The 9,013-nt window shown below is 46.0% G+C and overlaps 1 pseudogene; it reads right to left on the bottom strand.

Moving 5' to 3' along the window:
• Positions 1-5,310: 5,310 nt before the first annotated feature.
• Positions 5,311-5,411, bottom strand: LOC120368120 (U6 spliceosomal RNA; annotated as a pseudogene).
• Positions 5,412-9,013: the final 3,602 nt, after the last annotated feature.

Raw genomic sequence — 9,013 nt, forward strand, 5'->3', positions numbered from 1 at the left:
TCCTTGAGGCATTGCTGCACGCTCCTTGCCCTTCATTAAAGGGCTCGCCTCTGTCTGCTTTGTGTTATCATCAGTTGTGTCTGTGTCTGTTGCCCTCACTAGATGGTAAACTCTCAGCGTTGTGGTTCTCAACCAAAGTATCTTCCCCCTGAATGAGTGTGGGATAATTTTAAGGTGGAGCATGAGTAATTTTTTACACAAAGTTGACTCAAAATCTACTACTTACTATTGGTGACCTTGAACAAGTTATGTGACCTCTCTGAACTTCAGTTTCTCACCTCTGAAAGGTTGTTGTGAAGATTAAATGAGGCAGCCGGGTGTGGTAGCTCATGCCTGTAATCCCGGCACTTTGAGAGGCTGAGGCAGGTGAATCACGAGGTCAAGAGATCGAGACCATCCTGGCCAACATGGTGAAACCCCATCTCTACTAAAAATACAAAAATTGGCTGGGTGTATTGGCACGAGCCTGTAGTCCTAGCTACTCAGGAGGCTGAGGCAGGAGAGTTGCTTGAGCCTGGGAGGGGGAGGTTGCAGTGAGCCAAGATAGCGTCACTGCACTCCAGCCTGCTGGCAACAGAGTGAAAGTCCATCTCAAAAAAAAAAAAAAAAAAAAATTAAACGAGGCTGTGTGCAGTGGTTCACACCTGCAATCCAGCACTTTGGGAGGCCAAGATGGGAGGATTGTTCAGGCCAGGAGTTTGAGACCTGGCTGGGCAATGCCTGGCCTGTACCCCAGAACTTAAAATAAAAGTTGAAGAAAAAAAAGGTGGGAGGCCGGGCACAGTGGCTTACACCTGTATTCCCAGCACTTGGGACGCCGAGGGGTCGGATCACCTGACGTCAGGAGTTTAAGACCAGCCTGGTCTTGAATGATGAAACCCCATCTCGACTAAAAATACAAAAATTAGCCAGGCATTGTGGCACATGCTTGTAATCCCAGCTACTTGGCAGGCTGAGACAGGAAAATCACTTGAACCTGGAGGCAGAGGTTGCAGTAAGCTGAGACTGCGCCATCGCACTCCAATCTGGGCAACAAGAGAGAAACTCTATCTCAAAAAATAAAAATAAAAAAAGGTGCAGGAATTCGACACAGGGACAGAAGATATCCAGAGGGAAGAGGATGTGAAGGCCACAGGGAGATGCTGGTCACGTGGCTGCAGTGATGCATCTACGGGCCAAGGAATGCCAGGAGGGCCAGCGCCAGAATCTAGAAGAGACAAGGAGAGAGTCCCTCCTTCCCTCCTGTGCCGTCCTGGAGAGGAGGGACCTGCCGACACTGATTTCATGTCTAGCCTTTAGACTTGTGAGAGGATCACTTGCTGCTGTTTTAAGTCACTTAGTTTTGGGGACTTTGTTAAGCCAGTTTGGGGAAACTAACACAGTGGCCCTGGGAACAAGAGAGAGTGACGTTAATGCTCAGGGGTTGAAGGTCATACCCCAAGCAGTCCACAAGGAACACAACGTTTCTTTGAAGTTCGTTGTCTGAAATTCACTGCATTCAATTCAGGAAGGCAGTATTTTGACTCTTTATGGTATTAAAGGATGAGTCAGAAGAGTTAGTACAGCAAGGGGCAGCCTGCCGTCACAGGGGTTTCCGATGTTCCCTTTATTCCCTGCCTAAGACAATGCTCAAGAGATTCACATATTAACCACCCGGGTTTTCCAGCTTCTACAGATACAATAGTGTCTTTCAAATGTCTGAATAGTCCAGCGGGGTGTGGTGGTGTGTGCCTATAGTCACATCTACTTTGGAGGCTGAGGCAGGAGGATCGCTGGAGCCCAGAAGTTTGAGACTAGCCTGGGCAATAGAGCAAGACCCTGTTTCTTAAAACAAAAAACAAAAAACAAAAACTGGAATAGTCTGTATCTCTACTTATTTCATCTTATTCTTAGGATGTGGACACAGCATTTTGTGCCATGGCGCACACATTAAAGCAGCTGCTTTAAAGTGGAGAGGTGATATGACCTATTTTATTACCTCTCCCCGGGCAGAAACCATGGACCATAGCGGCATCCAAATAACCAGCCGTAACTTGGTTATATCTTTTAGACAAGTGCAGCAGGCAGCTCTCTTGCATCTGTTAAAATAGCAAACAGGTAGGATTTCTGGTCACAGAGAGAGAGAGACCACACTGCAGGTACAGTTTGCTAGCTCACTTCCTTCTCAAGAGAAAGGAAGGAAAAAAAATCATTAAATCATTAATTGTAGGTAGGTGTAGGGAATAGGAGGTGCTTTAGGCGAAACTTAGTCAAGGGTCTTCTGAAACACTCCTATTCCAGCATGAAAAGTCATATAAATTTTACATGCTACTCCATGTTATAGCAATATATCGTTTCTCAACATTTTTAAATAGGAAATTTCAAAAGTAATGATTTTACAGTCGAAATTCCTATACCCATTACCCAGATTGTACTATTAATTTTTACTGTACTTGCTACATCTCATATCCATCCATCAAGCCACTTTATTTTTTATGCATCTCGAAGTCTATTGCAGACATCCACACCTTTCCCCTGATTACTTCAGCATGCCTTTCATTAACTAGAGTTCAGTATTTGCTTAATTTTTTTTTTTTTTTTTGAGAGGGAGTCTTGCTGTGTCACCCAGGCTGGAGCGAAATGGCATGATCTCGGCTCACTGCAACCTCTGCTTCCTGGGTTTAAGCGATTCTCCTGCCTCGCCCTCTTGAATAGCTGGGATTAAAGGCTCTGGCCACCACATCTGGTTAATCTTTGTATTTTTAGTAGAGATGGGTTTCACCGTTGGCCAGGCTGGGCTTGAACTCCTGACCTCATGATCCACCCACCTCAACCTCCCAAAAAGTGCTGGGCTTACAGGCATGAACCACCCCACCTAGCCTTGTTTAATTTTTTGAGGTGAAATTCAGAAGCAAAAAAACCGCAGCATCTTAAGTGAAACTTCTACATTTTAACAAATGGATAAACCTGTATAACCCCATCGCTGCCCAGATATAGAATAACACCTCAGCCGATTACTCCTCCCCACTCTTCCTGGTCAATCCCAGCCCCGCCTCCCCCACGAAGCCACGCCTCTCATTCTTTTCCACTCTAGGTTAGATTTGCCTGTTCTGGAACTTTATATAAACTGAATTATACTGAATGTATTCTTTTGTGTAAGGCTTCCTTCACGCGACATAATGATTTTGGAGTCACCTATGTTGTCGCGTGTATCCGTAGTTCTGTCTCTTTTATTCTGAGTGCTATTCCATCGTGTGACTCTAGCGCTGTTACTCATTTTCCTATTTTTGACAAACATCTGGGTTGTTTCCAGTTCGGAGCTATTACAAATAAGATTGCTATACACATTCTTGCATAAGATTTTTTTGTGAAAAAAAAAAAAAAAACTTATGCAAGTTTTATTTGTGAAAAAAAAAACTTCTCAGGTTTTTCATTTCTCTCAGGTCAATACCTTCTAGTAGAATTCCTGGGTCACAGGGTTGTCACAGAATTCATTTTTTACAAAATGGACAAGCCTTTCCCAAAGTGGTTGTGTCATTTTACGCTCCTATTAACAATGTGTGAGAGTTGTGGCTGCTCCTCATCCTCACCAGCCTTTGGTTTGGTTCAGGAGTTTAAGTTTCAGCATCCTGATGTGTAGTATGTCATTGTGGTTTGACTCTGAATTGCTGTGATTATTCATGATGCCCAGGTTCCACTCATATATCATCTTTTGGGAAGTGTCTGTTCAGATATTTTGCCAACTTTGTATTTGGGTTGTCTGTCTTTTTGTCATCCAGTTGTAAAACTTAATTTTTTTTTGAAACAGGATCTCACTCTGTCACCCAGGCTGGAGTGCAGTGGCATAATCAGGGCTCACTGCAGCCTTGACCTCCTGGGCTCAAGCAATCCTCCCACCTCAGTCTCCAAGGAGCTGAGACCACACGTGTGCACCACCATATCCAACTAATTTTTTTTTTTTAGTAGAGATGGGGTCTCACTATGTTGCCCAGGCTGGTCTGGAACTTCTGAGCTTAAACAATCCTCTGGCCTGAGCCTCCCAAAGTGTTGGGATTACAGGTGTGAGCTGCCGTGCCCAGTGAGTGGTAGAAACGATGTTTATATCCTAGGGACTACTGATTTTTACATGTGTGTCTTACAAACATTTTCTCCCAGTCCATAGCTTGCCTATTTACTCTCTTAACAGTGTCTTTGGTAAGCAACAGCTTTTTCATATTGATAAAGTCTAGTTTATCAGTTTTTCTCATGCATGCCATTGACTTCTCCATATACCCTGTCCACGAAACATGTTTGTACTCTGAAGCCAACAAAGATATTCTCCTCTATTTTCTTTTAAAATCTTCCTTATTTGAGATTTTATGTTTATTTATTATTTATTTATGAGATAGAGTCTCCCTCTGTCACCCAGGCTGGAGTGCAGTGGCGTGATCTTGGCTCACTGCAACGTCTGCCTCCTGGGTTCAAGCGATTCTCTTACCTCAGCCTCTGGAGTAGCTGAGACTACAGGTGTGCACCACCACGCCCAGCTAATTTCTGTATTTTTAGGAGAGACAGGGTTTCACCATGTTGGCCAGGCTGGTCTTGAACTCCTGACCTCATGATCCACCTGCCTCGGCCTCCCAAAGTGCTGGGATTACAGGCATGAAGCACTGCATCAGGCACTTTTATGATTATTTCTATGATCTTGAGTACTATTTCTATGATCTTGAGTGTATGGTATGAAGTAGGAGTTGAGGTTTATTTTTTTTCTATATGAATATCCAGTTAGCCTCATTTATTGAAAAGACTTTCTTTTCCCTGTCGGAATGCTTTGGCACCACTGCCAAACATGAAATGAATATACAAGTGTGGATCTGCTTCTCAGCTCTGTATTCTGTTCCATTCATCTATTTGTTGATCTTTACGATCGTACGACACTATCTCCATTACTGCTGTTTTATAAAACATCTTAAAGTGAAGTAACGTACGTCCTCTAACTTCTTTGTCAAGATTGTTTTGGATATTCTAGGTCCTCTGAATTTTCACATGTATTTTAGAACCAGTTTGTACATGTCTTAAAAAAAGAAAAACCTTGCTAGCATTATGATTGGGATTGTGTTAAATCTGTACACTTGAGGAAAAGTAATAATATTCAGCTCTCCGACAGATGAACACAGCAGAGCACTCCATTTATTTATTCTTTTAAATTTTTCCTCAGAAATCTTTTGCAATTTTTGGTGTGAGTCTTGCACAACTTTTATTAAATTTATTCTTAAATATTTTCTGGGCTTTTTTGTTACTATAAATGAGACAGCTTTTAAAATATCATTTTTCAATCATTTCCTGCTAAAAAAAAATAGGGACTATTTCATAAATGTGCATGTCACCCTTGTAGAAGGACCAGGTTAATCTTCTGTATCACTCTAGTTTTAGTATATACACTGCCAAAGTGACATTATATTTATTTTAATTAAAACATAATATGATACACCCTTGTGATTTTTAAAATAGAAACACTGGCCAGGCACAGTGGCTGACACTGGTAATCTCAGCACTTTGGGAGGCCGAAGCAGGTGGATCATCTGAGGTCAGGAGTTTGAGACTAGCCTGACCAACATGGTGAAACCCTGTCTCTACTAAAAATGCAAAATTAGTAGGGTGTGGTGGCGCACACCTGTAATCCCAGTGACTTGGGAGGCCAAGGCATGAGACTCGCTTAAACCCGGGAGGCAGAGGTTACAGTAAGCCAAGATTGTGCCGCTGCACTCCAGCCTGAGCAACACAGTGAGGCTGTCTCAGAAAAAAAGAAAAAAGAAAAAAAAAAAAAAAAAAAACCCTCCAGGTGGTAAGTCCCTGCTCTCCTCGGACTTCTTGTATCCCCAGCACACTGCTAAGGACCCCCACATGGGCTACTATAGAGCCTCTGCCCAGAGAACATGCTCTCTGCCGGATCATTTCCTGGTGGATGCCACATTCTCCACTGCAAACTCCACATACCCTGGCTGTGATTCTGCAGAATAGTTCATCAATTCTGAAGCAGGTGGCCAAAATGCCTCCTCCGCCAGGGCCCAGCTTATGGGCTCAGGCCTCATGGTCATCCCCAAGTATTGCTGGGAAGGGGAAGGATAATCCTGTCTCACGGGCCTAGGGACAGCCAGAGAGGGTGAGAAGAGATGGACATCTATCAGGCTTTTCAGAATCCGTTGCTAACCCCACAGGCTGGTTGTCTGGAGTCTTGAGGAAGAGGTAAGACGATGTGTCTCCCAGAAGCTGGTGAGTCACAGCTTTCAGATGCTCAAGGGGTGTGTAGAAACCTCTCTTCAATGGCCAAGCAGGTGGCTCATGCCTGTAATCCCAGCACTTTGGGAAGCCGAGGTAGGCAGATCATCTGAGGTCAGGAGTTCAAGACCAGCCTGGCCAGCATGGTGAAACCCATCTCTACCAAAAATATGAAAATTAGCTGGGGGTGGTGGCAGGCACCTGTAATCTCAGCCCCTCAGGAGGCTGAGGCATGAGAATCACTTGAACCCAGGAGGCAGAGGTTGCGGTGAGCTGAGATTGTGCCACTGCACTCCAGCCTGGGTGACAAGAGCGAAACTCCGTCTCAAAAAAAAAAAAAAAAGAAAAGAGAGAAAGAAAGAAAGAAAGAAACCTCTCCTCAGCCTCATATGCCACTGGCCTGACATGCTTTTCAAGTTAACCAGTTTCATCTTTTTAAAAATTCTGGTAAAATATATACAACATAAAATTCACCATTTCAACAACTTGTAAGTGTACAGTCCAGTGGCATTAAGAATCCTCGCAATGTGTGATCCTCGCCACCAACCACCCCGTATCACAGCTTCAGCTCACAAAACACTTTTCATTTGACCCCACACTGTTGAAGAATGAAGTCAAAATGGATTCTCTAGCCCTTTACTCCCAGACCACTTGGCAGCCCTGGAATTCAGTGTGATAGAAATCTTGGCTCGAGCTCCCATTAGCTGGTCCAGGGCTCACTGGTTTGGCCCAGCTCAGGGTTGTAAAACTGCAGGTTCGCAGTGCTGAAGGGGATGGTGTGGCTTCCCTGGGGGATGGGGCCTCAGCTGCAGCCCTCCCCTCTGCTGTGGCCACGCCTCCAATAGGAAGGTGGCCTTCCTGCTCACTCTCCAGCGCTGACACCGAGGTCTCCATTCCTTCTCATTCATTCCTCCCCCCGGGACCTCGCAGCTCCCCTCAGCCTCTGCAAGCCCCTCTGAGTGTTGTGTTCGTGGTGAGGGGAATTGGAGCCCCATTGGGTGGAGCCAGAGGCCGATGGCCATCAGGGTGTGGCCTGCTCCCACCCTGGCTGGCACACTCTGGTTCTTCGCAGCATAACTAGGATTCAGAGAAGGTGTTTGATTTTATAGAGTTTCAGTCCTGAGTCTGTGTTACCCCATCTCCTGACAGGCTTCCATGAGGAGACTGGGCGGCCTCCCTGGGAGGCCCCTGGGAGACTGCTCTTTGTCCCCGTCTTCCCAGATCGGGGAATGGACCCAGTGTTCCAGATCCTTCCCAGAGGACCTGAGGGGAGGGGTTTCTGGGCTCTTTGCAGTCCTGATAAGACAGGCCTGGACCACACCTCACTGGCTGCAGCCACAGCTCAGCTCCCCTGGCTAGAAAAAGGAGGGCCAGTCCTACAGAGGCCTGGGATCACACTGGCCCTTAGACACTGTTGGCCAGGGAGTATGGCTAGGGTAGGAGGGGATGGGGCTTGAGTGGTGCCGAGAGATGACAGGGCACCTCTCTGATCACTTCTGTACCCCATTCCACCCTCCACAGCCCTGGCCCCTACCCAGCAGTCCGTTGCTCTGGCTTTACAAAGGAAGCTAGGCAAGCTGGAAAAGCCTAGAAGCAGAAGGAAAGTCACTCCTGTCTCTTTGTGCCCAGAAATACTGCCACAAATGGATGGCTTTCCCCAGAGACCTCCAGGTACCACTGAAGTCCTGAGACCCTGGGTGGAATGGACAGTGCAGAGGAAAACCAGTGTCCCCAGGAGACCCACCCCTTAGCTAGACCCACCAAAGATACATATTCTTTGTGTGACTGCAAGCAAAACTTGACAGTCCTGAGACCTCGAGACTCCCTGCCCAGCTGCAGCAAGAGTGGTCCAGATCCCCCAGCTGGATTTTCAAAGAAGGAGAAGGACATTTTGTCATCATCACCCTCAAATAGAAACTCGAGTCTTAGAATAAGGAAGCCATCGACTCACATACCCAGACCCTGCTCGAATCCAGTTCAATTAGAATTTCTGGGGATGGGGCCAGCTTTGGGTATTTTTTAATGTCCCTAGGTACTTCTAATGTGTGACTGGAGTTAAGAACAACTGGTCTAGTCCAATCTCCTCCTGGTAAGGATAAAAGCACACAGGGGGAAAAACAGCCCTAGAAAGGTTAAAAGAAGTAAAATATTTAAAGTGACAGAGTCTAGCACAGAGTATGTGCCTAAAAGATGAGCACTGTTGGGAGGCCGAGGTGGGTGGATCACGAGGTCAAGAGATCGAGACCATCCTGGTCAACATGGTGAAACCCTGTCTCTACTAAAAATACAAAAAATTAGCTGGGCATGGTGGCGCGTGCCTGTAATCCCAGCTACTCAGGAGGCTGAGGCAGGAGAATTGCCTGAACCCAGGAGGCGGAGGTTGCGGTGAGCCGAGATCGCGCCATTGCACTCCAGCCTGGGTGACAAGAGCGAAACTCCGTCTCAAAAAAAAAAAAAAAAAAAAAAGATGAGCACTGTTATCATGTCACTATTTCTATTGCTGCTCCAGTGGGCATGTGACGTGCGTCATGACACAGGCTTGCACACCTTGCTTCCTGCTCTGATATTGCCATCTTGAAATTCTTAACTTTTAAACAAGGAGCCCTGCGTTTTCACTTTGCACTGGCCCCAGATCACACAACTCTATACACAGAGTAGATCATCGCTGCGTTAAAGAAAGATGGACACATGCTTAGGGCTCCGAGGCTACAGGGCATGGGGCAGGGAGAGTGGGGGCAGAGCTTCCCCTGCCCATGTCCACTAGCCTGGCTCTCTA

The sequence above is a fragment of the Saimiri boliviensis genome, chromosome 5 (assembly GCF_048565385.1).
Source record: "Saimiri boliviensis isolate mSaiBol1 chromosome 5, mSaiBol1.pri, whole genome shotgun sequence".
Taxonomy (NCBI): domain Eukaryota; kingdom Metazoa; phylum Chordata; class Mammalia; order Primates; family Cebidae; genus Saimiri; species Saimiri boliviensis.